The sequence below is a fragment of the Paramisgurnus dabryanus genome, chromosome 14 (genome assembly GCF_030506205.2).
Source record: "Paramisgurnus dabryanus chromosome 14, PD_genome_1.1, whole genome shotgun sequence".
NCBI lineage: Eukaryota > Metazoa > Chordata > Actinopteri > Cypriniformes > Cobitidae > Paramisgurnus > Paramisgurnus dabryanus.
This window is the reverse complement of record NC_133350.1, coordinates 29,132,068-29,156,950: the sequence shown is the minus strand read 5'-3', so window position 1 is coordinate 29,156,950 and position 24,883 is coordinate 29,132,068. Positions and strand designations below refer to the sequence as shown.

The window sequence follows — 24,883 nt, the reverse complement described above, 5'->3', positions numbered from 1 at the left end:
ACAGCTCGCACAACATGAAACCAAAAAAGAGCTGGAACAGGTTTTTGTTTAGAAAGGATGTGCATTGTGGCTAATCGAGTTGATCCTAACCTGAGCCATGTTCTAAGATGTTAAGGATTAAGGCCCCACCCTTTTGTTTTCACAATTACCATAATTCCCTGCCCCTGCTTGTTGTCCTTAATTCATTTAAAAATGTTTTGCACTCATGCTTTTCCTAATAGACAGCGAATAATGAGTAAACCTCTGGTGAAGATCTCTTACCTGTCGAAAAGGCAAAACATACAGCAAAGCCATACCACCTTCTTCTTCTTCTTCTTCGTCGTTTAATGGCAAGTAGCACCAACTTTAAGGTGCATTATCGCCACCTTCTGTGTTGGAGTGTGGACGAGAGTTTGTCCCCACATAAAAAGAACCTAGATTCTCTTAATCAATCCTGTTATCTTCAAATAATGAAATGATCTCTTCAAGCCATAACCGATTGTATTCTAAGGGTTCAAGTCAACAATTCCCACTTGCCTATTTTCCATCTGCAACGTTTACCCTTTCCTCAATATACTTTCGTCAAAAACAAACAACATGCTCTAAAAGCAGCATCTGAAGTCTAATCTCAGTTTAAAGCTTGATTACCACCATGTCGTCCAGCGTCCAGGTATGTGCACATGAAAGGTCGTGACCTTTGCCGTCATTCTTTCGCAGAGGCAATATCGTAGCCTATGAGGTTTATCCGAGGCGTGATCTTTGCTGGTTGAAAACTTTACCCAATACCCCGCCAGGATGACTTGAAATACAGTCAGCTTTGGCAATTTTTGCCAGTCTCTTAAGAGACTTACAAGGTCGTTGTAAATGAAAGATGTCTGCTAGTGTTGTTAGTAGTGAGATTAGGGGAATCAAAGTTCCATCCCAATCGTTGGTGTCACATTCATTTCAATCTTTAATGTGGAAGTCAACGTTAAAGATATTAAGGTTATGTTTTTACAGAGTGTTCTCTACGTCATATGTGATGATTTTGCGGAGAAAAGAGAAAATCATAAAAATGATTTAGCTGGCTTTTCACAGGCAGGGTCACGTTTTTGTCACACGTGCTTTATCTCGTGCACCTCAATAGTCAGTTCATCATGTTACGCAGACACACCTACACTTCCTTCAGCTTAGTAACGCTGCCTCTCTGGTGACGTTTTGGAGAACGGCTGCTTTTTCCTCAAGAGAAGACTGTCTCAAGCTGAAGCAAGACTTCTCCCCTTAAAGAGCTCTTACGTACTCTGTTAGAAGACTGAAGCAGGTGCCGGCTCATTCTGGCCTTCTAGTAACATTGACTCTGTCCACAGACCAATGAGTAATGAACAGGTCATGATAAAGAAATCCCAATCCTTGTCTGCCAACATTATCAGACCGTAGGAGGCATGAGAGGTGATGCCCTGGTACTTAAACATGAGCCCGGATAGCTCAGTCGGTAGAGCATCAGACTTTTAATCTGAGGGTCCAGGGTTCAAGTCCCTGTTCGGGCGATGAGTGCATGTTTGTGTCCTGCCGTCTGCGATCGTCTCCCCTTGGCGTTTGGGTCGGCCTCGAGGACGTATTGGATTTTGAAGGGCGGTTTCTCGGACAGAGGATGACTTGTCCTCGACTAAAATAAATGTAAGAGCTGTCCAAACTGAAAAGAACTTTCACTGACACCATTGCCCTTTGCTTTGCCGTGAAATGCACACAAGTAATGTTTTTAATAAGGCATGATTGTTAAAACTAGTTGTATTGCTTAATTAAACTGAGGCCTAGTCCTGTCTTAAACTAATCCCTGTGCGGGAAACCACCCCTGAGAGACATTTTGCTTAAGGTTTGCAGATGAAAGTAAACAAAAAATTGATTGAGACCTCAGAAAATGTATGCCAAGCACCTTCCGGCCGACGCACTCAGGCAAACCTGGAGGCACAGCCATGCCGGAGCCTGGTGGCACGCCGTGATCGTATAGTGGTTAGTACTCTGCGTTGTGGCCGCAGCAACCCCGGTTCGAATCCCGGTCACGGCAGTCCACCCAGGGATGTGGGTGGATCATCCCAACGCTGACCCTTTTGTACCTAACTGACCGACAAGTTCTTTTCAGCACACAACAAGCCCAGAGGGTTTGCAAGGATGACTCGTTGTAGTCGTGGCCGAGTGGTTAAGGCGATGGACTTGAAATCCATTGGGGTCTCCCCGCGCAGGTTCAAACCCTGCCGACTACGTGTGTCTGCTCCCTGGCTTCAGAGCTTCGCTTGTTGGTCGTTCCAGCTCACGAAGTGCTGTATTTCTGCTGCTCAAGTTGTTACCATTGGATTTGCAGATGGAAAACTAAGCAGCCTGTCGTAGTTTCTCCTGTGTGTGTTCAACAAGCAGCCCTGTTGTCAAGTGATGCAGCTTCCGTTGTCATATTGTCCATAAACAGCTCGCACAACATGAAACCAAAAAAGAGCTGGAACAGGTTTTTGTTTAGAAAGGATGTGCATTGTGGCTAATCGAGTTGATCCTAACCTGAGCCATGTTCTAAGATGTTAAGGATTAAGGCCCCACCCTTTTGTTTTCACAATTACCATAATTCCCTGCCCCGGCTGGTTGTCCTTAATTCATTTAAAAATGTTTTGCACTCATGCTTTTCTTAATAGACAGCGAATAATGAGTAAACCTCTGGTGAAGATCTCTTACCTGTCGAAAAGGCAAAACATACAGCAAAGCCATACCACCTTCTTCTTCTTCTTCTTCTTCGTCGTTTAATGGCAAGTAGCACCAACTTTAAGGTGCATTATCGCCACCTTCTGTGTTGGAGTGTGGACAAGAGTTTGTCCCCACATAAAAAGAACCTAGATTCTCTTAATCAATCCTGTTATCTTTAAATAATGAAATGATCTCTTCAAGCCGTAACCGATTGTATTCTAAGGGTTCAAGTCAACAATTCCCACTTGCCTATTTTCCATCTGCAACGTTTACCCTTTCCTCAATATACTTTCGTCAAAAACAAACAACATGCTCTAAAAGCAGCATCTGAAGTCTAATCTCAGTTTAAAGCTTGATTACCACCATGTCGTCCAGCGTCCAGGTATGTGCACATGAAAGGTCGTGACCTTTGCCGTCATTCTTTCGCAGAGGCAATATCGTAGCCTATGAGGTTTATCCGAGGCGTGATCTTTGCTGGTTGAAAACTTTACCCAATACCCCGCCAAGATGACTTGAAATCCAGTCAGCTTTGGCAATTTTGCCAGTCTCTTAAGAGACTTACAAGGTCGTTGTAAATGAAAGATGTCTGCTAGTGTTGTTAGTAGTGAGATTAGGGGAATCAAAGTTCCATCCCAATCGTTGGTGTCACATTCATTTCAATCTTTAATGTGGAAGTCAACGTTAAAGATATTAAGGTTATGTTTTTACAGAGTGTTCTCTACGTCATATGTGATGATTTTGCGGAGAAAAGAGAAAATCATAAAAATGATTTAGCTGGCTTTTCACAGGCAGGGTCACGTTTTTGTCACACGTGCTTTATCTCGTGCACCTCAATAGTCAGTTCATCATGTTACGCAGACACACCTACACTTCCTTCAGCTTAGTAACGCTGCCTCTCTGGTGACGTTTTGGAGAACGGCTGCTTTTTCCTCAAGAGAAGACTGTCTCAAGCTGAAGCAAGACTTCTCCCCTTAAAGAGCTCTTACGTACTATGTTAGAAGACTGAAGCAGGTGCCGGCTCATTCTGGCCTTCTAGTAACATTGACTCTGTCCACAGACCAATGAGTAATGAACAGGTCATGATAAAGAAATCCCAATCCTTGTCTGCCAACATTATCAGACCGTAGGAGGCATGAGAGGTGATGCCCTGGTACTGAAGCATGAGCCCGGATAGCTCAGTCGGTAGAGCATCAGACTTTTAATCTGAGGGTCCAGGGTTCAAGTCCCTGTTCGGGCGATGAGTGCATGTTTGTGTCCTGCCGTCTGCGATCGTCTCCCCTTGGCGTTTGGGTCGGCCTCGAGGACGTATTGGATTTTGAAGGGCGGTTTCTCGGACAGAGGATGACTTGTCCTCGACTAAAATAAATGTAAGAGCTGTCCAAACTGAAAAGAACTTTCACTGACACCATTGCCCTTTGCTTTGCCGTGAAATGCACACAAGTAATGTTTTTAATAAGGCATGATTGTTAAAACTAGTTGTATTGCTTAATTAAACTGAGGCCTAGTCCTGTCTTAAACTAATCCCTGTGCGGGAAACCACCCCTGAGAGACATTTTGCTTAAGGTTTGCAGATGAAAGTAAACAAAAAATTGATTGAGACCTCAGAAAATGAATGCCAAGCACCTTCCGGCCGACGCACTCAGGCAAACCTGGAGGCACAGCCATGCCGGAGCCTGGTGGCACGCCGTGATCGTATAGTGGTTAGTACTCTGCGTTGTGGCCGCAGCAACCCCGGTTCGAATCCGGGTCACGGCAGTCCACCCAGGGATGTGGGTGGATCATCCCAACGCTGACCCTTTTGTACCTAACTGACCGACAAGTTCTTTTCAGCACACAACAAGCCCAGAGGGTTTGCAGGGATGACTCGTTGTAGTCGTGGCCGAGTGGTTAAGGCGATGGACTTGAAATCCATTGGGGTCTCCCCGCGCAGGTTCAAACCCTGCCGACTACGTGTGTCTGCTCCCTGGGTTCAGAGCTTCGCTTGTTGGTCGTTCCAGCTCACGAAGTGCTGTATTTCTGCTGCTCAAGTTGTTACCATTGGATTTGCAGATGGAAAACTAAGCAGCCTGTCGTAGTTTCTCCTGTGTGTGTTCAACAAGCAGCCCTGTTGTCAAGTGAGTAGCTTCCGTTGTCATATTGTCCATAAACAGCTCGCACAACATGAAACCAAAAAAGAGCTGGAACAGGTTTTTGTTTAGAAAGGATGTGCATTGTGGCTAATCGAGTTGATCCTAACCTGAGCCATGTTCTAAGATGTTAAGGATTAAGGCCCCACCCTTTTGTTTTCACAATTACCATAATTCCCTGCCCCGGCTTGCTGTCCTTAATTCATTTAAAAATGTTTTGCACTCATGCTTTTCCTAATAGACAGCGAATAATGAGTAAACCTCTGGTGAAGATCTCTTACCTGTCGAAAAGGCAAAACATACAGCAAAGCCATACCACCTTCTTCTTCTTCTTCTTCGTCGTTTAATGGCAAGTAGCACCAACTTTAAGGTGCATTATCGCCACCTTCTGTGTTGGAGTGTGGACAAGAGTTTGTCCCCACATAAAAAGAACCTAGATTCTCTTAATCAATCCTGTTATCTTTAAATAATGAAATGATCTCTTCAAGCCGTAACCGATTGTATTCTAAGGGTTCAAGTCAACAATTCCCACTTGCCTATTTTCCATCTGCAACGTTTACCCTTTCCTCAATATACTTTCGTCAAAAACAAACAACATGCTCTAAAAGCAGCATCTGAAGTCTAATCTCAGTTTAAAGCTTGATTACCACCATGTCGTCCAGCGTCCAGGTATGTGCACATGAAAGGTCATGACCTTTGCCGTCATTCTTTCGCAGAGGCAATATCGTAGCCTATGAGGTTTATCCGAGGCGTGATCTTTGCTGGTTGAAAACTTTACCCAATACCCCGCCAGGATGACTTGAAATACAGTCAGCTTTGGCAATTTTTGCCAGTTTCTTAAGAGACTTACAAGGTCGTTGTAAATGAAAGATGTCTGCTAGTGTTGTTAGTAGTGAGATTAGGGGAATCAAAGTTCCATCCCAATCGTTGGTGTCACATTCATTTCAATCTTTAATGTGGAAGTCAACGTTAAAGATATTAAGGTTATGTTTTTACAGTGTGTTCTCTACGTCATATGTGATGATTTTGCGGAGAAAAGAGAAAATCATAAAAATGATTTAGCTGGCTTTTCACAGGCAGGGTCACGTTTTTGTCACACGTGCTTTATCTCGTGCACCTCAATAGTCAGTTCATCATGTTACGCAGACACACCTACACTTCCTTCAGCTTAGTAACGCTGCCTCTCTGGTGACGTTTTGGAGAACGGCTGCTTTTTCCTCAAGAGAAGACTGTCTCAAGCTGAAGCAAGACTTCTCCCCTTAAAGAGCTCTTACGTACTCTGTTAGAAGACTGAAGCAGGTGCCGGCTCATTCTGGCCTTCTAGTAACATTTACTCTGTCCACAGACCAATGAGTAATGAACAGGTCATGATAAAGAAATCCCAATCCTTGTCTGCCAACATTATCAGACCGTAGGAGGCATGAGAGGTGATGCCCTGGTACTGAAGCATGAGCCCGGATAGCTCAGTCGGTAGAGCATCAGACTTTTAATCTGAGGGTCCAGGGTTCAAGTCCCTGTTCGGGCGATGAGTGCATGTTTGTGTCCTGCCGTCTGCGATCGTCTCCCCTTGGCGTTTGGGTCGGCCTCGAGGACGTATTGGATTTTGAAGGGCGGTTTCTCGGACAGAGGATGACTTGTCCTCGACTAAAATAAATGTAAGAGCTGTCCAAACTGAAAAGAACTTTCACTGACACCATTGCCCTTTGCTTTGCCGTGAAATGCACACAAGTAATGTTTTTAATAAGGCATGATTGTTAAAACTAGTTGTATTGCTTAATTAAACTGAGGCCTAGTCCTGTCTTAAACTAATCCCTGTGCGGGAAACCACCCCTGAGAGACATTTTGCTTAAGGTTTGCAGATGAAAGTAAACAAAAAATTGATTGAGACCTCAGAAAATGAATGCCAAGCACCTTCCGGCCGACGCACTCAGGCAAACCTGGAGGCACAGCCATGCCGGAGCCTGGTGGCACGCCGTGATCGTATAGTGGTTAGTACTCTGCGTTGTGGCCGCAGCAACCCCGGTTCGAATCCGGGTCACGGCAGTCCACCCAGGGATGTGGGTGGATCATCCCAACGCTGACCCTTTTGTACCTAACTGACCGACAAGTTCTTTTCAGCACACAACAAGCCCAGAGGGTTTGCAAGGATGACTCGTTGTAGTCGTGGCCGAGTGGTTAAGGCGATGGACTTGAAATCCATTGGGGTCTCCCCGCGCAGGTTCAAACCCTGCCGACTACGTGTGTCTGCTCCCTGGGTTCAGAGCTTCGCTTGTTGGTCGTTCCAGCTCACGAAGTGCTGTATTTCTGCTGCTCAAGTTGTTACCATTGGATTTGCAGATGGAAAACTAAGCAGCCTGTCGTAGTTTCTCCTGTGTGTGTTCAACAAGCAGCCCTGTTGTCAAGTGAGTAGCTTCCGTTGTCATATTGTCCATAAACAGCTCGCACAACATGAAACCAAAAAAGAGCTGGAACAGGTTTTTGTTTAGAAAGGATGTGCATTGTGGCTAATCGAGTTGATCCTAACCTGAGCCATGTTCTAAGATGTTAAGGATTAAGGCCCCACCCTTTTGTTTTCACAATTACCATAATTCCCTGCCCCGGCTTGCTGTCCTTAATTCATTTAAAAATGTTTTGCACTCATGCTTTTCCTAATAGACAGCGAATAATGAGTAAACCTCTGGTGAAGATCTCTTACCTGTCGAAAAGGCAAAACATACAGCAAAGCCATACCACCTTCTTCTTCTTCTTCTTCGTCGTTTAATGGCAAGTAGCACCAACTTTAAGGTGCATTATCGCCACCTTCTGTGTTGGAGTGTGGACAAGAGTTTGTCCCCACATAAAAAGAACCTACACTGTAAAAAATTGTGCCGTTAAATAACAGTAATCAACTGGCAGCTTGGTTGCCAGCAAGATAATGTTATTTTACGGTTCTGCCTCTGTTAAAATACAGTTCTACCTCCGTTAATTTACAGCTCTCCTATTTTAACAGTATGTTAATGTTATAATGCCCTGAAAGCAACTCATTTCATTTAGGAAACCAATTGCAGGATCCATTCAAGTTTATAAATATATATATTTATATGGTGGTGTTAGTATTGTGAACTTAATTCATTTGAGTCCACTGAAAACAAATATTACTTCTAAAATTGAACTCCAAACATTTAAACTTTCACACAAATCTCATGTAGTTCACCATGAGCAAACTACACAGTTACTGCTTTAAAATAAAACAACAGGCAGCATAACATCAATGATTTACTGCCCATCCTTGACCTAAACAACCACACTACTCTTCAGCACAATGGTAACCCAAAAACTGAGTCAAATCCTAACAAAACAAAACATTAAACACTAAGAGATATCTCACATTATCATCTTGTGTAAATCCCCTGATCAGTTTTTAAGTTCACATGATTTAAAAAACAAAATACAAGGACTTTTCTCTAATGTCTGTGTGAAATTAACATATTTCTGTATGCAAATTTGACTGTTAGGTTTTCTGTTTTTTAACAGCACATTCTGTTAAATAACAGTAATCAACTGGCAGCTTGGTTGCCAGTAAGATAATGTTTTTTTACGGTCTCCTTCGGACTGTTAAAAAACATTAGCATTCTGTGTTTTTATATCTTACACATTTAACCCTTTAAACCCCATCGCAAAATCCTTGGTGTCAAAAGAACACTGCTTAATGTGTCCACACTACAAAGAGTAAAAGAAACAGAGCCAATGTTGAAGTTAATGAGATAATGAAGTGATGATTGAGTTAATGATGAACAGCTGCTGTTAACTAACACAATCACTGAATGAAAGATGAACACGAACCGAATTAAAGAGAAAACCAGCAGAAACTCAATTTACAGACTTAGATGAGACTCAAACTTACTCAGATTTTTTAAGATCTCACAAGAAGAGCATCAAACAACTCCACAAACAGGATTACCATCTTCACTTATTACAAACCAGTATGATTTTATATTATATGTACATTAGCTCAGAAGGAAATCATAAGGTGTGGTTTCCTGAACAGGGATTATCTTAAACCAGGAATAGTTTAATTAGGAAATATAACCAGTTTTAACAAAAATGCCTAACTAAAAACATTACTTGTGCATTTTCAGGCAAAACGAAGGACACTGATGTATTTTAAGATATGTCAGTGCAAGTTGTTTTGAGTTTGGACAGCTCTAGTCTATAGTTTAATAGTGTAATCCCTAAATAATAGTTACCATTCTCGTGATCAGCAGTTGCTTTAGTAGGACTCTTGATCCTTGGGTTTGCCTTTTGGTGTTATATTTATTCATGCTTTTCAATGTGATTTGAAAGACATTGAATATGGCAAAAAATTATAAATAATTTGTCACTGACTTACGATTATTATGGTGGTAGTGTCATGAGTTAAAAGTAATTTATTGACTTCATAAAGAAGCTCATAAGTGATTAGATGGTAGGCAACCCCTTATAGTAGTCTAATAATGTGACAGTGTTGATATAGCCAGAGAAATCTTAAAAACATTGGGAATTGATAAAATAAAATACAGAAGCGAAATACATACACAGACATCAAGAATCAGGCTATGAATCTCAACAATGGTGACTATCAAATGAAAAGCTTCATGCTGCAATGCATGCTGGGTATCAGCATGGTACAAAACTTATTAGGCCGATGAACTGTTTTCCCATTTTCTTTTGTCACCCTAGTTGAGAAGCGTAGGCTGATTCTTGATGTCTGTGAGTGTCATCTGAAAACTGGTTTCAAGTTTGCAAAAGTCCATATGTATGCAACTCTATCAAGATATCAGATTACTGTAATAATAATAATTGTTGTAATGATTCTCATTCAAACATGTTAATACTTAGTCACGAATGACCCTACATACTACTAGTTGTTATGATTCAACTTCTTAAGGCTGGTAAGACAAACTACTGATCAATAATCAGACATCCAACCTCACAAGAGTCTATCATCTCTTGATTTTCTTTGCCATAACAAACATGCATCATAGAGACACAGTTACAGCAACCAGACTGAAAACCAAGTCAAGAGCCCAACTAATGAAAACAGTTATCACAATAATGGTGACTTTAAAGAAAATGCTTGTAAAGTCTAGTAAACACCTGTTTGTTCTTAGTAAGAACTTTTGTAAATGTATAACAGAAATAAAGTCAAAGTGGTTTATAAGTGAAGATGGTAATGGTGTTTGTGGAAATGTTTAATTCTCATCTGGTGATATATGGAGAGATTTAATGTGTTTTGTTATTTTCAGTTGATGTTCATTTAAGTCTTTGTGTCTGTAAGTATTTCTGCTCATGTCTTATCTTTTTATTTATCTTTTCTTCAGTGATTCTGTTTATTAGCAGCAGGTGTCCATCATTAATGCTTCAGTATCTGAACTCATTGACTTGATTTCAGGTGGATCAATAGGAAACTAATGTAGGGAATAGTGAATGAGGGTGTAGGGTGTGATTTGGGACGCAGTCTTTAACGGTGGACTCTCAGGGCTGTAAATTCACATTATTCTGAAAACTGTTTTTTTACAGAATGCAGAATTTAACAGTATACTTCTGTTTTTGTTAAAAAACAGAATCATACTGTTAAATTTGGCTGTTTTTTAACAGCAATTTTTTACAGTGTAGATTCTCTTAATCAATCCTGTTATCTTTAAATAATGAAATGATCTCTTCAAGCCGTAACCGATTGTATTCTAAGGGTTCAAGTCAACAATTCCCACTTGCCTATTTTCCATCTGCAACGTTTACCCTTTCCTCAATATACTTTCGTCAAAAACAAACAACATGCTCTAAAAGCAGCATCTGAAGTCTAATCTCAGTTTAAAGCTTGATTACCACCATGTCGTCCAGCGTCCAGGTATGTGCACATGAAAGGTCGTGACCTTTGCCGTCATTCTTTCGCAGAGGCAATATCGTAGCCTATGAGGTTTATCCGAGGCGTGATCTTTGCTGGTTGAAAACTTTACCCAATACCCCGCCAGGATGACTTGAAATACAGTCAGCTTTGGCAATTTTTGCCAGTTTCTTAAGAGACTTACAAGGTCGTTGTAAATGAAAGATGTCTGCTAGTGTTGTTAGTAGTGAGATTAGGGGAATCAAAGTTCCATCCCAATCGTTGGTGTCACATTCATTTCAATCTTTAATGTGGAAGTCAACGTTAAAGATATTAAGGTTATGTTTTTACAGTGTGTTCTCTACGTCATATGTGATGATTTTGCGGAGAAAAGAGAAAATCATAAAAATGATTTAGCTGGCTTTTCACAGGCAGGGTCACGTTTTTGTCACACGTGCTTTATCTCGTGCACCTCAATAGTCAGTTCATCATGTTACGCAGACACACCTACACTTCCTTCAGCTTAGTAACGCTGCCTCTCTGGTGACGTTTTGGAGAACGGCTGCTTTTTCCTCAAGAGAAGACTGTCTCAAGCTGAAGCAAGACTTCTCCCCTTAAAGAGCTCTTACGTACTCTGTTAGAAGACTGAAGCAGGTGCCGGCTCATTCTGGCCTTCTAGTAACATTTACTCTGTCCACAGACCAATGAGTAATGAACAGGTCATGATAAAGAAATCCCAATCCTTGTCTGCCAACATTATCAGACCGTAGGAGGCATGAGAGGTGATGCCCTGGTACTGAAGCATGAGCCTGGATAGCTCAGTCGGTAGAGCATCAGACTTTTAATCTGAGGGTCCAGGGTTCAAGTCCCTGTTCGGGCGATGAGTGCATGTTTGTGTCCTGCCGTCTGCGATTGTCTCCCCTTGGCATTTGGGTCGGCCTCGAGGACGTATTGGATTTTGAAGGGCGGTTTCTCGGACAGAGGATGACTTGTCCTCGACTAAAATAAATGTAAGAGCTGTCCAAACTGAAAAGAACTTTCACTGACACCATTGCCCTTTGCTTTGCCGTGAAATGCACACAAGTAATGTTTTTAATAAGGCATGATTGTTAAAACTAGTTGTATTGCTTAATTAAACTGAGGCCTAGTCCTGTCTTAAACTAATCCCTGTGCGGGAAACCACCCCTGAGAGACATTTTGCTTAAGGTTTGCAGATGAAAGTAAACAAAAAATTGATTGAGACCTCAGAAAATGAATGCCAAGCACCTTCCGGCCGACGCACTCAGGCAAACCTGGAGGCACAGCCATGCCGGAGCCTGGTGGCACGCCGTGATCGTATAGTGGTTAGTACTCTGCGTTGTGGCCGCAGCAACCCCGGTTCGAATCCGGGTCACGGCAGTCCAGCCAGGGATGAGGGTGGATCATCCCAACGCTGACCCTTTTGTACCTAACTGACCGACAAGTTCTTTTCAGCACACAACAAGCCCAGAGGGTTTGCAAGGATGACTCGTTGTAGTCGTGGCCGAGTGGTTAAGGCGATGGACTTGAAATCCATTGGGGTCTCCCCGCGCAGGTTCAAACCCTGCCGACTACGTGTGTCTGCTCCCTGGCTTCAGAGCTTCGCTTGTTGGTCGTTCCAGCTCACGAAGTGCTGTATTTCTGCTGCTCAAGTTGTTACCATTGGATTTGCGGATGGAAAACTAAGCAGCCTGTCGTAGTTTCTCCTGTGTGTGTTCAACAAGCAGCCCTGTTGTCAAGTGATGCAGCTTCCGTTGTCATATTGTCCATAAACAGCTCGCACAACATGAAACCAAAAAAGAGCTGGAACAGGTTTTTGTTTAGAAAGGATGTGCATTGTGGCTAATCGAGTTGATCCTAACCTGAGCCATGTTCTAAGATGTTAAGGATTAAGGCCCCACCCTTTTGTTTTCACAATTACCATAATTCCCTGCCCCTGCTTGTTGTCCTTAATTCATTTAAAAATGTTTTGCACTCATGCTTTTCCTAATAGACAGCGAATAATGAGTAAACCTCTGGTGAAGATCTCTTACCTGTCGAAAAGGCAAAACATACAGCAAAGCCATACCACCTTCTTCTTCTTCTTCTTCGTCGTTTAATGGCAAGTAGCACCAACTTTAAGGTGCATTATCGCCACCTTCTGTGTTGGAGTGTGGACAAGAGTTTGTCCCCACATAAAAAGAACCTAGATTCTCTTAATCAATCCTGTTATCTTTAAATAATGAAATGATCTCTTCAAGCCGTAACCGATTGTATTCTAAGGGTTCAAGTCAACAATTCCCACTTGCCTATTTTCCATCTGCAACGTTTACCCTTTCCTCAATATACTTTCGTCAAAAACAAACAACATGCTCTAAAAGCAGCATCTGAAGTCTAATCTCAGTTTAAAGCTTGATTACCACCATGTCGTCCAGCGTCCAGGTATGTGCACATGAAAGGTCGTGACCTTTGCAGTCATTCTTTCGCAGAGGCAATATCGTAGCCTATGAGGTTTATCCGAGGCGTGATCTTTGCTGGTTGAAAACTTTACCCAATACCCCGCCAGGATGACTTGAAATACAGTCAGCTTTGGCAATTTTTGCCAGTCTCTTAAGAGACTTACAAGGTCGTTGTAAATGAAAGATGTCTGCTAGTGTTGTTAGTAGTGAGATTAGGGGAATCAAAGTTCCATCCCAATCGTTGGTGTCACATTCATTTCAATCTTTAATGTGGAAGTCAACGTTAAAGATGTTAAGGTTATGTTTTTACAGAGTGTTCTCTACGTCATATGTGATGATTTTGCGGAGAAAAGAGAAAATCATAAAAATGATTTAGCTGGCTTTTCACAGGCAGGGTCACGTTTTTGTCACACGTGCTTTATCTCGTGCACCTCAATAGTCAGTTCATCATGTTACGCAGACACACCTACACTTCCTTCAGCTTAGTAACGCTGCCTCTCTGGTGACGTTTTGGAGAACGGCTGCTTTTTCCTCAAGAGAAGACTGTCTCAAGCTGAAGCAAGACTTCTCCCCTTAAAGAGCTCTTACGTACTCTGTTAGAAGACTGAAGCAGGTGCCGGCTCATTCTGGCCTTCTAGTAACATTTACTCTGTCCACAGACCAATGAGTAATGAACAGGTCATGATAAAGAAATCCCAATCCTTGTCTGCCAACATTATCAGACCGTAGGAGGCATGAGAGGTGATGCCCTGGTACTGAGGCATGAGCCCGGATAGCTCAGTCGGTAGAGCATCAGACTTTTAATCTGAGGGTCCAGGGTTCAAGTCCCTGTTCGGGCGATGAGTGCATGTTTGTGTCCTGCCGTCTGCGATCGTCTCCCCTTGGCGTTTGGGTCGGCCTCGAGGACGTATTGGATTTTGAAGGGCGGTTTCTCGGACAGAGGATGACTTGTCCTCGACTAAAATAAATGTAAGAGCTGTCCAAACTGAAAAGAACTTTCACTGACACCATTGCCCTTTGCTTTGCCGTGAAATGCACACAAGTAATGTTTTTAATAAGGCATGATTGTTAAAACTAGTTGTATTGCTTAATTAAACTGAGGCCTAGTCCTGTCTTAAACTAATCCCTGTGCGGGAAACCACCCCTGAGAGACATTTTGCTTAAGGTTTGCAGATGAAAGTAAACAAAAAATTGATTGAGACCTCAGAAAATGAATGCCAAGCACCTTCCGGCCGACGCACTCAGGCAAACCTGGAGGCACAGCCATGCCGGAGCCTGGTGGCACGCCGTGATCGTATAGTGGTTAGTACTCTGCGTTGTGGCCGCAGCAACCCCGGTTCGAATCCGGGTCACGGCAGTCCACCCAGGGATGTGGGTGGATCATCCCAACGCTGACCCTTTTGTACCTAACTGACCGACAAGTTCTTTTCAGCACACAACAAGCCCAGAGGGTTTGCAAGGATGAATCGTTGTAGTCGTGGCCGAGTGGTTAAGGCGATGGACTTGAAATCCATTGGGGTCTCCCCGCGCAGGTTCAAACCCTGCCGACTACGTGTGTCTGCTCCCTGGCTTCAGAGCTTCGCTTGTTGGTCGTTCCAGCTCACGAAGTGCTGTATTTCTGCTGCTCAAGTTGTTACCATTGGATTTGCGGATGGAAAACTAAGCAGCCTGTCGTAGTTTCTCCTGTGTGTGTTCAACAAGCAGCCCTGTTGTCAAGTGATGCAGCTTCCGTTGTCATATTGTCCATAAACAGCTCGCACAACATGAAACCAAAAAAGAGCTGGAACAGGTTTTTGTTTAGAAAGGATGTGCATTGTGGCTAATCGAGTTGATCCTAACCTGAGCCATGTTCTAAGATGTTAAGGATTAAGGCCCCACCCTTTTGTTTTCACAATTACCATAATTCCCTGCCCCGGCTTGTTGTCCTTAATTCATTTAAAAATGTTTTGCACTCATGCTTTTCCTAATAGACAGCGAATAATGAGTAAACCTCTGGTGAAGATCTCTTACCTGTCAAAAAGGCAAAACATACAGCAAAGCCATACCACCTTCTTCTTCTTCTTCTTCTTCGTTTAATGGCAAGTAGCACCAACTTTAAGGTGCATTATCGCCACCTTCTGTGTTGGAGTGTGGACAAGAGTTTGTCCCCACATAAAAAAGAACCTAGATTCTCTTAATCAATCCTGTTATCTTTAAATAATGAAATGATCTCTTCAAGCCGTAACCGATTGTATTCTAAGGGTTCAAGTCAACAATTCCCACTTGCCTATTTTCCATCTGCAACGTTTACCCTTTCCTCAATATACTTTCGTCAAAAACAAACAACATGCTCTAAAAGCAGCATCTGAAGTCTAATCTCAGTTTAAAGCTTGATTACCACCATGTCGTCCAGCGTCCAGGTATGTGCACATGAAAGGTCGTGACCTTTGCCGTCATTCTTTCGCAGAGGCAATATCGTAGCCTATGAGGTTTATCCGAGGCGTGATCTTTGCTGGTTGAAAACTTTACCCAATACCCCGCCAGGATGACTTGAAATACAGTCAGCTTTGGCAATTTTTGCCAGTCTCTTAAGAGACTTACAAGGTCGTTGTAAATGAAAGATGTCTGCTAGTGTTGTTAGTAGTGAGATTAGGGGAATCAAAGTTCCATCCCAATCGTTGGTGTCACATTCATTTCAATCTTTAATGTGGTAGTCAACGTTAAAGATATTAAGGTTATGTTTTTACAGAGTGTTCTCTACGTCATATGTGATGATTTTGCGGAGAAAAGCGAAAATCATAAAAATGATTTAGCTGGCTTTTCACAGGCAGGGTCACGTTTTTGTCACACGTGCTTTATCTCGTGCACCTCAATAGTCAGTTCATCATGTTACGCAGACACACCTACACTTCCTTCAGCTTAGTAACGCTGCTTCTCTGGTGACGTTTTGGAGAACGGCTGCTTTTTCCTCAAGAGAAGACTGTCTCAAGCTGAAGCAAGACTTCTCCCCTTAAAGAGCTCTTACGTACTCTGTTAGAAGACTGAAGCAGGTGCCGGCTCATTCTGGCCTTCTAGTAACATTTACTCTGTCCACAGACCAATGAGTAATGAACAGGTCATGATAAAGAAATCCCAATCCTTGTCTGCCAACATTATCAGACCGTAGGAGGCATGAGAGGTGATGCCCTGGTACTGAAGCATGAGCCCGGATAGCTCAGTCGGTAGAGCATCAGACTTTTAATCTGAGGGTCCAGGGTTCAAGTCCCTGTTCGGGCGATGAGTGCATGTTTGTGTCCTGCCTCTGCGATCGTCTCCCCTTGGCGTTTGGGTCGGCCTCGAGGACGTATTGGATTTTGAAGGGCGGTTTCTCGGACAGAGGATGACTTGTCCTCGACTAAAATAAATGTAAGAGCTGTCCAAACTGAAAAGAACTTTCACTGACACCATTGCCCTTTGCTTTGCCGTGAAATGCACACAAGTAATGTTTTTAATAAGGCATGATTGTTAAAACTAGTTGTATTGCTTAATTAAACTGAGGCCTAGTCCTGTCTTAAACTAATCCCTGTGCGGGAAACCACCCCTGAGAGACATTTTGCTTAAGGTTTGCAGATGAAAGTAAACAAAAAATTGATTGAGACCTCAGAAAATGAATGCCAAGCACCTTCCGGCCGACGCACTCAGGCAAACCTGGAGGCACAGCCATGCCGGAGCCTGGTGGCACGCCGTGATCGTATAGTGGTTAGTACTCTGTGTTGTGGCCGCAGCAACCCCGGTTCGAATCCGGGTCACGGCAGTCCACCCAGGGATGTGGGTGGATCATCCCAACGCTGACCCTTTTGTACCTAACTGACCGACAAGTTCTTTTCAGCACACAACAAGCCCAGAGGGTTTGCAAGGATGACTCGTTGTAGTCGTGGCCGAGTGGTTAAGGCGATGGACTTGAAATCCATTGGGGTCTCCCCGCGCAGGTTCAAACCCTGCCGACTACGTGTGTCTGCTCCCTGGCTTCAGAGCTTCGCTTGTTGGTCGTTCCAGCTCACGAAGTGCTGTATTTCTGCTGCTCAAGTTGTTACCATTGGATTTGCGGATGGAAAACTAAGCAGCCTGTCGTAGTTTCTCCTGTGTGTGTTCAACAAGCAGCCCTGTTGTCAAGTGATGCAGCTTCCGTTGTCATATTGTCCATAAACAGCTCGCACAACATGAAACCAAAAAAGAGCTGGAACAGGTTTTTGTTTAGAAAGGATGTGCATTGTGGCTAATCGAGTTGATCCTAACCTGAGCCATGTTCTAAGATGTTAAGGATTAAGGCCCCACCCTTTTGTTTTCACAATTACCATAATTCCCTGCCCCGGCTTGTTGTCCTTAATTCATTTAAAAATGTTTTGCACTCATGCTTTTCTTAATAGACAGCGAATAATGAGTAAACCTCTGGTGAAGATCTCTTACCTGTCGAAAAGGCAAAACATACAGCAAAGCCATACCACCTTCTTCTTCTTCTTCTTCTTCGTCGTTTAATGGCAAGTAGCACCAACTTTAAGGTGCATTATCGCCACCTTCTGTGTTGGAGTGTGGACAAGAGTTTGTCCCCACATAAAAAGAACCTAGATTCTCTTAATCAATCCTGTTATCTTTAAATAATGAAATGATCTCTTCAAGCCGTAACCGATTGTATTCTAAGGGTTCAAGTCAACAATTCCCACTTGCCTATTTTCCATCTGCAACGTTTACCCTTTCCTCAATATACTTTCGTCAAAAACAAACAACATGCTCTAAAAGCAGCATCTGAAGTCTAATCTCAGTTTAAAGCTTGATTACCACCATGTCGTCCAGCGTCCAGGTATGTGCACATGAAAGGTCGTGACCTTTGCCGTCATTCTTTCGCAGAGGCAATATCGTAGCCTATGAGGTTTATCCGAGGCGTGATCTTTGCTGGTTGAAAACTTTACCCAATACCCCGCCAAGATGACTTGAAATACAGTCAGCTTTGGCAATTTTGCCAGTCTCTTAAGAGACTTACAAGGTCGTTGTAAATGAAAGATGTCTGCTAGTGTTGTTAGTAGTGAGATTAGGGGAATCAAAGTTCCATCCCAATCGTTGGTGTCACATTCATTTCAATCTTTAATGTGGAAGTCAACGTTAAAGATATTAAGGTTATGTTTTTACAGAGTGTTCTCTACGTCATATGTGATGATTTTGCGGAGAAAAGAGAAAATCATAAAAATGATTTAGCTGGCTTTTCACAGGCAGGGTCACGTTTTTGTCACACGTGCTTTATCTCGTGCACCTCAATAGTCAGTTCATCATGTTACGCAGACACACCTACACTTCCTTCAGCTTAGTAACGCTGCCTCTCTGGTGACGTTTTGGAGAACGGCTGCTTTTTCCTCAAGAGAAGACTGTCTCAAGCTGAAGCAAGACTTCTCCCCTTAAAGAGCTCTTACGTACTATGTTAGAAGACTGAAGCAGGTGCCGGCTCATTCTGGCCTTCTAGTAACATTGACTCTGTCCACAGACCAATGAGTAATGAACAGGTCATGATAAAGAAATCCCAATCCTTGTCTGCCAACATTATCAGACCGTAGGAGGCATGAGAGGTGATGCCCTGGTACTGAAGCATGAGCCCGGATAGCTCAGTCGGTAGAGCATCAGACTTTTAATCTGAGGGTCCAGGGTTCAAGTCCCTGTTCGGGCGATGAGTGCATGTTTGTGTCCTGCCGTCTGCGATCGTCTCCCCTTGGCGTTTGGGTCGGCCTCGAGGACGTATTGGATTTTGAAGGGCGGTTTCTCGGACAGAGGATGACTTGTCCTCGACTAAAATAAATGTAAGAGCTGTCCAAACTGAAAAGAACTTTCACTGACACCATTGCCCTTTGCTTTGCCGTGAAATGCACACAAGTAATGTTTTTAATAAGGCATGATTGTTAAAACTAGTTGTATTGCTTAATTAAACTGAGGCCTAGTCCTGTCTTAAACTAATCCCTGTGCGGGAAACCACCCCTGAGAGACATTTTGCTTAAGGTTTGCAGATGAAAGTAAACAAAAAATTGATTGAGACCTCAGAAAATGAATGCCAAGCACCTTCCGGCCGACGCACTCAGGCAAACCTGGAGGCACAGCCATGCCGGAGCCTGGTGGCACGCCGTGATCGTATAGTGGTTAGTACTCTGCGTTGTGGCCGCAGCAACCCCGGTTCGAATCCGGGTCACGGCAGTCCACCCAGGGATGTGGGTGGATCATCCCAACGCTGACCCTTTTGTACCTAACTGACCGACAAGTTCTTTTCAGCACACAACAAGCCCAGAGGGTTTGCAAGGATGACTCGTTGTAGTCGTGGCCGAGTGGTTAAGGCGATGGACTTGAAATCCATTGGGGTCTCCCCGCGCAGGTTCAAACCCTGCCGACTACGTGTGTCTGCTCCCTGGGTTCAGAGCTTCGCTTGTTGGTCGTTCCAGCTCACGAAGTGCTGTATTTCTGCTGCTCAAGTTGTTACCATTGGATTTGCAGATGGAAAACTAAGCAGCCTGTCGTAGTTTCTCCTGTGTGTGTTCAACAAGCAGCCCTGTTGTCAAGTGAGTAGCTTCCGTTGTCATATTGTCCATAAACAGCTCGCACAACATGAAACCAAAAAAGAGCTGGAACAGGTTTTTGTTTAGAAAGGATGTGCATTGTGGCTAATCGAGTTGATCCTAACCTGAGCCATGTTCTAAGATGTTAAGGATTAAGGCCCCACCCTTTTGTTTTCACAATTACCATAATTCCCTGCCCCGGCTTGCTGTCCTTAATTCATTTAAAAATGTTTTGCACTCATGCTTTTCCTAATAGACAGCGAATAATGAGTAAACCTCTGGTGAAGATCTCTTACCTGTCGAAAAGGCAAAACATACAGCAAAGCCATACCACCTTCTTCTTCTTCTTCTTCGTCGTTTAATGGCAAGTAGCACCAACTTTAAGGTGCATTATCGCCACCTTCTGTGTTGGAGTGTGGACAAGAGTTTGTCCCCACATAAAAAGAACCTAGATTCTCTTAATCAATCCTGTTATCTTTAAATAATGAAATGATCTCTTCAAGCCGTAACCGATTGTATTCTAAGGGTTCAAGTCAACAATTCCCACTTGCCTATTTTCCATCTGCAACGTTTACCCTTTCCTCAATATACTTTCGTCAAAAACAAACAACATGCTCTAAAAGCAGCATCTGAAGTCTAATCTCAGTTTAAAGCTTGATTACCACCACGTCGTCCAGCGTCCAGGTATGTGCACATGAAAGGTCGTGACCTTTGCCGTCATTCTTTCGCAGAGGCAATATCGTAGCCTATGAGGTTTATCCGAGGCGTGATCTTTGCTGGTTGAAAACTTTACCCAATACCCCGCCAGGATGACTTGAAATACAGTCAGCTTTGGCAATTTTTGCCAGTTTCTTAAGAGACTTACAAGGTCGTTGTAAATGAAAGATGTCTGCTAGTGTTGTTAGTAGTGAGATTAGGGGAATCAAAGTTCCATCCCAATCGTTGGTGTCACATTCATTTCAATCTTTAATGTGGAAGTCAACGTTAAAGATATTAAGGTTATGTTTTTACAGTGTGTTCTCTACGTCATATGTGATGATTTTGCGGAGAAAAGAGAAAATCATAAAAATGATTTAGCTGGCTTTTCACAGGCAGGGTCACGTTTTTGTCACACGTGCTTTATCTCGTGCACCTCAATAGTCAGTTCATCATGTTACGCAGACACACCTACACTTCCTTCAGCTTAGTAACGCTGCCTCTCTGGTGACGTTTTGGAGAACGGCTGCTTTTTCCTCAAGAGAAGACTGTCTCAAGCTGAAGCAAGACTTCTCCCCTTAAAGAGCTCTTACGTACTCTGTTAGAAGACTGAAGCAGGTGCCGGCTCATTCTGGCCTTCTAGTAACATTTACTCTGTCCACAGACCAATGAGTAATGAACAGGTCATGATAAAGAAATCCCAATCCTTGTCTGCCAACATTATCAGACCGTAGGAGCCATGAGAGGTGATGCCCTGGTACTGAAGCATGAGCCTGGATAGCTCAGTCGGTAGAGCATCAGACTTTTAATCTGAGGGTCCAGGGTTCAAGTCCCTGTTCGGGCGATGAGTGCATGTTTGTGTCCTGCCGTCTGCGATTGTCTCCCCTTGGCGTTTGGGTCGGCCTCGAGGACGTATTGGATTTTGAAGGGCGGTTTCTCGGACAGAGGATGACTTGTCCTCGACTAAAATAAATGTAAGAGCTGTCCAAACTGAAAAGAACTTTCACTGACACCATTGCCCTCTGCTTTGCCGTGAAATGCACACAAGTAATGTTTTTAATAAGGCATGATTGTTAAAACTAGTTGTATTGCTTAATTAAACTGAGGCCTAGTCCTGTCTTAAACTAATCCCTGTGCGGGAAACCACCCCTGAGAGACATTTTGCTTAAGGTTTGCAGATGAAAGTAAACAAAAAATTGATTGAGACCTCAGAAAATGAATGCCAAGCACCTTCCGGCCGACGCACTCAGGCAAACCTGGAGGCACAGCCATGCCGGAGCCTGGTGGCACGCCGTGATCGTATAGTGGTTAGTACTCTGCGTTGTGGCCGCAGCAACCCCGGTTCGAATCCGGGTCACGGCAGTCCACCCAGGGATGAGGGTGGATCATCCCAACGCTGACCCTTTTGTACCTAACTGACCGACAAGTTCTTTTCAGCACACAACAAGCCCAGAGGGTTTGCAAGGATGACTCGTTGTAGTCGTGGCCGAGTGGTTAAGGCGATGGACTTGAAATCCATTGGGGTCTCCCCGCGCAGGTTCAAACCCTGCCGACTACGTGTGTCTGCTCCCTGGCTTCAGAGCTTCGCTTGTTGGTCGTTCCAGCTCACGAAGTGCTGTATTTCTGCTGCTCAAGTTGTTACCATTGGATTTGCGGATGGAAAACTAAGCAGCCTGTCGTAGTTTCTCCTGTGTGTGTTCAACAAGCAGCCCTGTTGTCAAGTGATGCAGCTTCCGTTGTCATATTGTCCATAAACAGCTCGCACAACATGAAACCAAAAAAGAGCTGGAACAGGTTTTTGTTTAGAAAGGATGTGCATTGTGGCTAATCGAGTTGATCCTAACCTGAGCCATGTTCTAAGATGTTAAGGATTAAGGCCCCACCCTTTTGTTTTCACAATTACCATAATTCCCTGCCCCTGCTTGTTGTCCTTAATTCATTTAAAAATGTTTTGCACTCATGCTTTTCCTAATAGACAGCGAATAATGAGTAAACCTCTGGTGAAGATCTCTTACCTGTCGAAAAGGCAAAACATACAGCAAAGCCATACCACCTTCTTCTTCTTCTTCTTCGTCGTTTAATGGCAAGTAGCACCAACTTTAAGGTGCATTATCGCCACCTTCTGTGTTGGAGTGTGGACAAGAGTTTGTCCCCACATAAAAAGAACCTAGATTCTCTTAATCAATCCTGTTATCTTTAAATAATGAAATGATCTCTTCAAGCCGTAACCGATTGTATTCTAAGGGTTCAAGTCAACAATTCCCACTTGCCTATTTTCCATCTGCAACGTTTACCCTTTCCTCAATATACTTTCGTCAAAAACAAACAACATGCTCTAAAAGCAGCATCTGAAGTCTAATCTCAGTTTAAAGCTTGATTACCACCATGTCGTCCAGCGTCCAGGTATGTGCACATGAAAGGTCGTGACCTTTGCAGTCATTCTTTCGCAGAGGCAATATCGTAGCCTATGAGGTTTATCCGAGGCGTGATCTTTGCTGGTTGAAAACTTTACCCAATACCCCGCCAGGATGACTTGAAATACAGTCAGCTTTGGCAATTTTTGCCAGTCTCTTAAGAGACTTACAAGGTCGTTGTAAATGAAAGATGTCTGCTAGTGTTGTTAGTAGTGAGATTAGGGGAATCAAAGTTCCATCCCAATCGTTGGTGTCACATTCATTTCAATCTTTAATGTGGAAGTCAACGTTAAAGATATTAAGGTTATGTTTTTACAGAGTGTTCTCTACGTCATATGTGATGATTTTGCGGAGAAAAGAGAAAATCATAAAAATGATTTAGCTGGCTTTTCACAGGCAGGGTCACGTTTTTGTCACACGTGCTTTATCTCGTGCACCTCAATAGTCAGTTCATCATGTTACGCAGACACACCTACACTTCCTTCAGCTTAGTAACGCTGCCTCTCTGGTGACGTTTTGGAGAACGGCTGCTTTTTCCTCAAGAGAAGACTGTCTCAAGCTGAAGCAAGACTTCTCCCCTTAAAGAGCTCTTACGTACTCTGTTAGAAGACTGAAGCAGGTGCCGGCTCATTCTGGCCTTCTAGTAACATTTACTCTGTCCACAGACCAATGAGTAATGAACAGGTCATGATAAAGAAATCCCAATCCTTGTCTGCCAACATTATCAGACCGTAGGAGGCATGAGAGGTGATGCCCTGGTACTGTGGCATGAGCCCGGATAGCTCAGTCGGTAGAGCATCAGACTTTTAATCTGAGGGTCCAGGGTTCAAGTCCCTGTTCGGGCGATGAGTGCATGTTTGTGTCCTGCCGTCTGCGATCGTCTCCCCTTGGCGTTTGGGTCGGCCTCGAGGACGTATTGGATTTTGAAGGACGGTTTCTCGGACAGAGGATGACTTGTCCTCGACAAAAATAAATGTAAGAGCTGTCCAAACTGAAAAGAACTTTCACTGACACCATTGCCCTTTGCTTTGCCGTGAAATGCACACAAGTAATGTTTTTAATAAGGCATGATTGTTAAAACTAGTTGTATTGCTTAATTAAACTGAGGCCTAGTCCTGTCTTAAACTAATCCCTGTGCGGGAAACCACCCCTGAGAGACATTTTGCTTAAGGTTTGCAGATGAAAGTAAACAAAAAATTGATTGAGACCTCAGAAAATGAATGCCAAGCACCTTCCGGCCGACGCACTCAGGCAAACCTGGAGGCACAGCCATGCCGGAGCCTGGTGGCACGCCGTGATCGTATAGTGGTTAGTACTCTGCGTTGTGGCCGCAGCAACCCCGGTTCGAATCCGGGTCACGGCAGTCCACCCAGGGATGAGGGTGGATCATCCCAACGCTGACCCTTTTGTACCTAACTGACCGACAAGTTCTTTTCAGCACACAACAAGCCCAGAGGGTTTGCAAGGATGACTCGTTGTAGTCGTGGCCGAGTGGTTAAGGCGATGGACTTGAAATCCATTGGGGTCTCCCCGCGCAGGTTCAAACCCTGCCGACTACGTGTGTCTGCTCCCTGGCTTCAGAGCTTCGCTTGTTGGTCGTTCCAGCTCACGAAGTGCTGTATTTCTGCTGCTCAAGTTGTTACCATTGGATTTGCGGATGGAAAACTAAGCAGCCTGTCGTAGTTTCTCCTGTGTGTGTTCAACAAGCAGCCCTGTTGTCAAGTGATGCAGCTTCCGTTGTCATATTGTCCATAAACAGCTCGCACAACATGAAACCAAAAAAGAGCTGGAACAGGTTTTTGTTTAGAAAGGATGTGCATTGTGGCTAATCGAGTTGATCCTAACCTGAGCCATGTTCTAAGATGTTAAGGATTAAGGCCCCACCCTTTTGTTTTCACAATTACCATAATTCCCTGCCCCGGCTTGTTGTCCTTAATTCATTTAAAAATGTTTTGCACTCATGCTTTTCTTAATAGACAGCGAATAATGAGTAAACCTCTGGTGAAGATCTCTTACCTGTCGAAAAGGCAAAACATACAGCAAAGCCATACCACCTTCTTCTTCTTCTTCTTCTTCGTCGTTTAATGGCAAGTAGCACCAACTTTAAGGTGCATTATCG

The 24,883-nt window shown here is 43.6% G+C and overlaps 35 non-coding genes across 35 annotated transcripts; all 35 read left to right on the top strand.

Moving 5' to 3' along the window:
* The first annotated feature begins 684 nt into the window (after positions 1 to 684).
* LOC135719519 (U4 spliceosomal RNA) lies at positions 685 to 825 on the top strand. The gene has a single exon (XR_010521154.1). It is a non-coding gene; the product is annotated as a U4 spliceosomal RNA (small nuclear RNA).
* Positions 826 to 1,432: 607 nt separating this feature from the next.
* trnak-uuu (transfer RNA lysine (anticodon UUU)) lies at positions 1,433 to 1,505 on the top strand. Its single transcript has one exon. It is a non-coding gene; the product is annotated as a tRNA-Lys (tRNA).
* A 632-nt stretch (positions 1,506 to 2,137) lies between these two features.
* trnas-uga (transfer RNA serine (anticodon UGA)) lies at positions 2,138 to 2,219 on the top strand. The gene has a single exon. It is a non-coding gene; the product is annotated as a tRNA-Ser (tRNA).
* Positions 2,220 to 3,102: 883 nt separating this feature from the next.
* Positions 3,103 to 3,242, top strand: LOC135719561 (U4 spliceosomal RNA). The gene has a single exon (XR_010521193.1). It is a non-coding gene; the product is annotated as a U4 spliceosomal RNA (small nuclear RNA).
* Positions 3,243 to 3,849: 607 nt separating this feature from the next.
* On the top strand, positions 3,850 to 3,922 carry trnak-uuu (transfer RNA lysine (anticodon UUU)). The gene has a single exon. It is a non-coding gene; the product is annotated as a tRNA-Lys (tRNA).
* A 446-nt stretch (positions 3,923 to 4,368) lies between these two features.
* Positions 4,369 to 4,440, top strand: trnah-gug (transfer RNA histidin (anticodon GUG)). The gene has a single exon. It is a non-coding gene; the product is annotated as a tRNA-His (tRNA).
* Positions 4,441 to 4,554: 114 nt separating this feature from the next.
* On the top strand, positions 4,555 to 4,636 carry trnas-uga (transfer RNA serine (anticodon UGA)). The gene has a single exon. It is a non-coding gene; the product is annotated as a tRNA-Ser (tRNA).
* An 879-nt stretch (positions 4,637 to 5,515) lies between these two features.
* On the top strand, positions 5,516 to 5,656 carry LOC135719541 (U4 spliceosomal RNA). The gene has a single exon (XR_010521175.1). It is a non-coding gene; the product is annotated as a U4 spliceosomal RNA (small nuclear RNA).
* A 607-nt stretch (positions 5,657 to 6,263) lies between these two features.
* Positions 6,264 to 6,336, top strand: trnak-uuu (transfer RNA lysine (anticodon UUU)). Its single transcript has one exon. It is a non-coding gene; the product is annotated as a tRNA-Lys (tRNA).
* Positions 6,337 to 6,782: 446 nt separating this feature from the next.
* Positions 6,783 to 6,854, top strand: trnah-gug (transfer RNA histidin (anticodon GUG)). The gene has a single exon. It is a non-coding gene; the product is annotated as a tRNA-His (tRNA).
* Positions 6,855 to 6,968: 114 nt separating this feature from the next.
* trnas-uga (transfer RNA serine (anticodon UGA)) lies at positions 6,969 to 7,050 on the top strand. Its single transcript has one exon. It is a non-coding gene; the product is annotated as a tRNA-Ser (tRNA).
* Positions 7,051 to 10,712: 3,662 nt separating this feature from the next.
* LOC135719540 (U4 spliceosomal RNA) lies at positions 10,713 to 10,853 on the top strand. The gene has a single exon (XR_010521174.1). It is a non-coding gene; the product is annotated as a U4 spliceosomal RNA (small nuclear RNA).
* Positions 10,854 to 11,460: 607 nt separating this feature from the next.
* Positions 11,461 to 11,533, top strand: trnak-uuu (transfer RNA lysine (anticodon UUU)). The gene has a single exon. It is a non-coding gene; the product is annotated as a tRNA-Lys (tRNA).
* Positions 11,534 to 11,979: 446 nt separating this feature from the next.
* Positions 11,980 to 12,051, top strand: trnah-gug (transfer RNA histidin (anticodon GUG)). The gene has a single exon. It is a non-coding gene; the product is annotated as a tRNA-His (tRNA).
* Positions 12,052 to 12,165: 114 nt separating this feature from the next.
* trnas-uga (transfer RNA serine (anticodon UGA)) lies at positions 12,166 to 12,247 on the top strand. The gene has a single exon. It is a non-coding gene; the product is annotated as a tRNA-Ser (tRNA).
* An 880-nt stretch (positions 12,248 to 13,127) lies between these two features.
* On the top strand, positions 13,128 to 13,268 carry LOC135719518 (U4 spliceosomal RNA). Its single transcript, XR_010521153.1, has one exon. It is a non-coding gene; the product is annotated as a U4 spliceosomal RNA (small nuclear RNA).
* A 607-nt stretch (positions 13,269 to 13,875) lies between these two features.
* On the top strand, positions 13,876 to 13,948 carry trnak-uuu (transfer RNA lysine (anticodon UUU)). Its single transcript has one exon. It is a non-coding gene; the product is annotated as a tRNA-Lys (tRNA).
* A 446-nt stretch (positions 13,949 to 14,394) lies between these two features.
* trnah-gug (transfer RNA histidin (anticodon GUG)) lies at positions 14,395 to 14,466 on the top strand. The gene has a single exon. It is a non-coding gene; the product is annotated as a tRNA-His (tRNA).
* A 114-nt stretch (positions 14,467 to 14,580) lies between these two features.
* On the top strand, positions 14,581 to 14,662 carry trnas-uga (transfer RNA serine (anticodon UGA)). The gene has a single exon. It is a non-coding gene; the product is annotated as a tRNA-Ser (tRNA).
* An 881-nt stretch (positions 14,663 to 15,543) lies between these two features.
* Positions 15,544 to 15,684, top strand: LOC135719517 (U4 spliceosomal RNA). The gene has a single exon (XR_010521152.1). It is a non-coding gene; the product is annotated as a U4 spliceosomal RNA (small nuclear RNA).
* A 607-nt stretch (positions 15,685 to 16,291) lies between these two features.
* trnak-uuu (transfer RNA lysine (anticodon UUU)) lies at positions 16,292 to 16,364 on the top strand. The gene has a single exon. It is a non-coding gene; the product is annotated as a tRNA-Lys (tRNA).
* Positions 16,365 to 16,809: 445 nt separating this feature from the next.
* Positions 16,810 to 16,881, top strand: trnah-gug (transfer RNA histidin (anticodon GUG)). Its single transcript has one exon. It is a non-coding gene; the product is annotated as a tRNA-His (tRNA).
* A 114-nt stretch (positions 16,882 to 16,995) lies between these two features.
* trnas-uga (transfer RNA serine (anticodon UGA)) lies at positions 16,996 to 17,077 on the top strand. Its single transcript has one exon. It is a non-coding gene; the product is annotated as a tRNA-Ser (tRNA).
* Positions 17,078 to 17,960: 883 nt separating this feature from the next.
* LOC135719557 (U4 spliceosomal RNA) lies at positions 17,961 to 18,100 on the top strand. Its single transcript, XR_010521190.1, has one exon. It is a non-coding gene; the product is annotated as a U4 spliceosomal RNA (small nuclear RNA).
* Positions 18,101 to 18,707: 607 nt separating this feature from the next.
* Positions 18,708 to 18,780, top strand: trnak-uuu (transfer RNA lysine (anticodon UUU)). Its single transcript has one exon. It is a non-coding gene; the product is annotated as a tRNA-Lys (tRNA).
* A 446-nt stretch (positions 18,781 to 19,226) lies between these two features.
* trnah-gug (transfer RNA histidin (anticodon GUG)) lies at positions 19,227 to 19,298 on the top strand. Its single transcript has one exon. It is a non-coding gene; the product is annotated as a tRNA-His (tRNA).
* Positions 19,299 to 19,412: 114 nt separating this feature from the next.
* Positions 19,413 to 19,494, top strand: trnas-uga (transfer RNA serine (anticodon UGA)). Its single transcript has one exon. It is a non-coding gene; the product is annotated as a tRNA-Ser (tRNA).
* An 879-nt stretch (positions 19,495 to 20,373) lies between these two features.
* LOC135719539 (U4 spliceosomal RNA) lies at positions 20,374 to 20,514 on the top strand. Its single transcript, XR_010521173.1, has one exon. It is a non-coding gene; the product is annotated as a U4 spliceosomal RNA (small nuclear RNA).
* Positions 20,515 to 21,121: 607 nt separating this feature from the next.
* trnak-uuu (transfer RNA lysine (anticodon UUU)) lies at positions 21,122 to 21,194 on the top strand. Its single transcript has one exon. It is a non-coding gene; the product is annotated as a tRNA-Lys (tRNA).
* Positions 21,195 to 21,640: 446 nt separating this feature from the next.
* trnah-gug (transfer RNA histidin (anticodon GUG)) lies at positions 21,641 to 21,712 on the top strand. The gene has a single exon. It is a non-coding gene; the product is annotated as a tRNA-His (tRNA).
* Positions 21,713 to 21,826: 114 nt separating this feature from the next.
* trnas-uga (transfer RNA serine (anticodon UGA)) lies at positions 21,827 to 21,908 on the top strand. The gene has a single exon. It is a non-coding gene; the product is annotated as a tRNA-Ser (tRNA).
* An 880-nt stretch (positions 21,909 to 22,788) lies between these two features.
* LOC135719516 (U4 spliceosomal RNA) lies at positions 22,789 to 22,929 on the top strand. Its single transcript, XR_010521151.1, has one exon. It is a non-coding gene; the product is annotated as a U4 spliceosomal RNA (small nuclear RNA).
* A 607-nt stretch (positions 22,930 to 23,536) lies between these two features.
* trnak-uuu (transfer RNA lysine (anticodon UUU)) lies at positions 23,537 to 23,609 on the top strand. Its single transcript has one exon. It is a non-coding gene; the product is annotated as a tRNA-Lys (tRNA).
* A 446-nt stretch (positions 23,610 to 24,055) lies between these two features.
* On the top strand, positions 24,056 to 24,127 carry trnah-gug (transfer RNA histidin (anticodon GUG)). Its single transcript has one exon. It is a non-coding gene; the product is annotated as a tRNA-His (tRNA).
* Positions 24,128 to 24,241: 114 nt separating this feature from the next.
* On the top strand, positions 24,242 to 24,323 carry trnas-uga (transfer RNA serine (anticodon UGA)). The gene has a single exon. It is a non-coding gene; the product is annotated as a tRNA-Ser (tRNA).
* Positions 24,324 to 24,883: the final 560 nt, after the last annotated feature.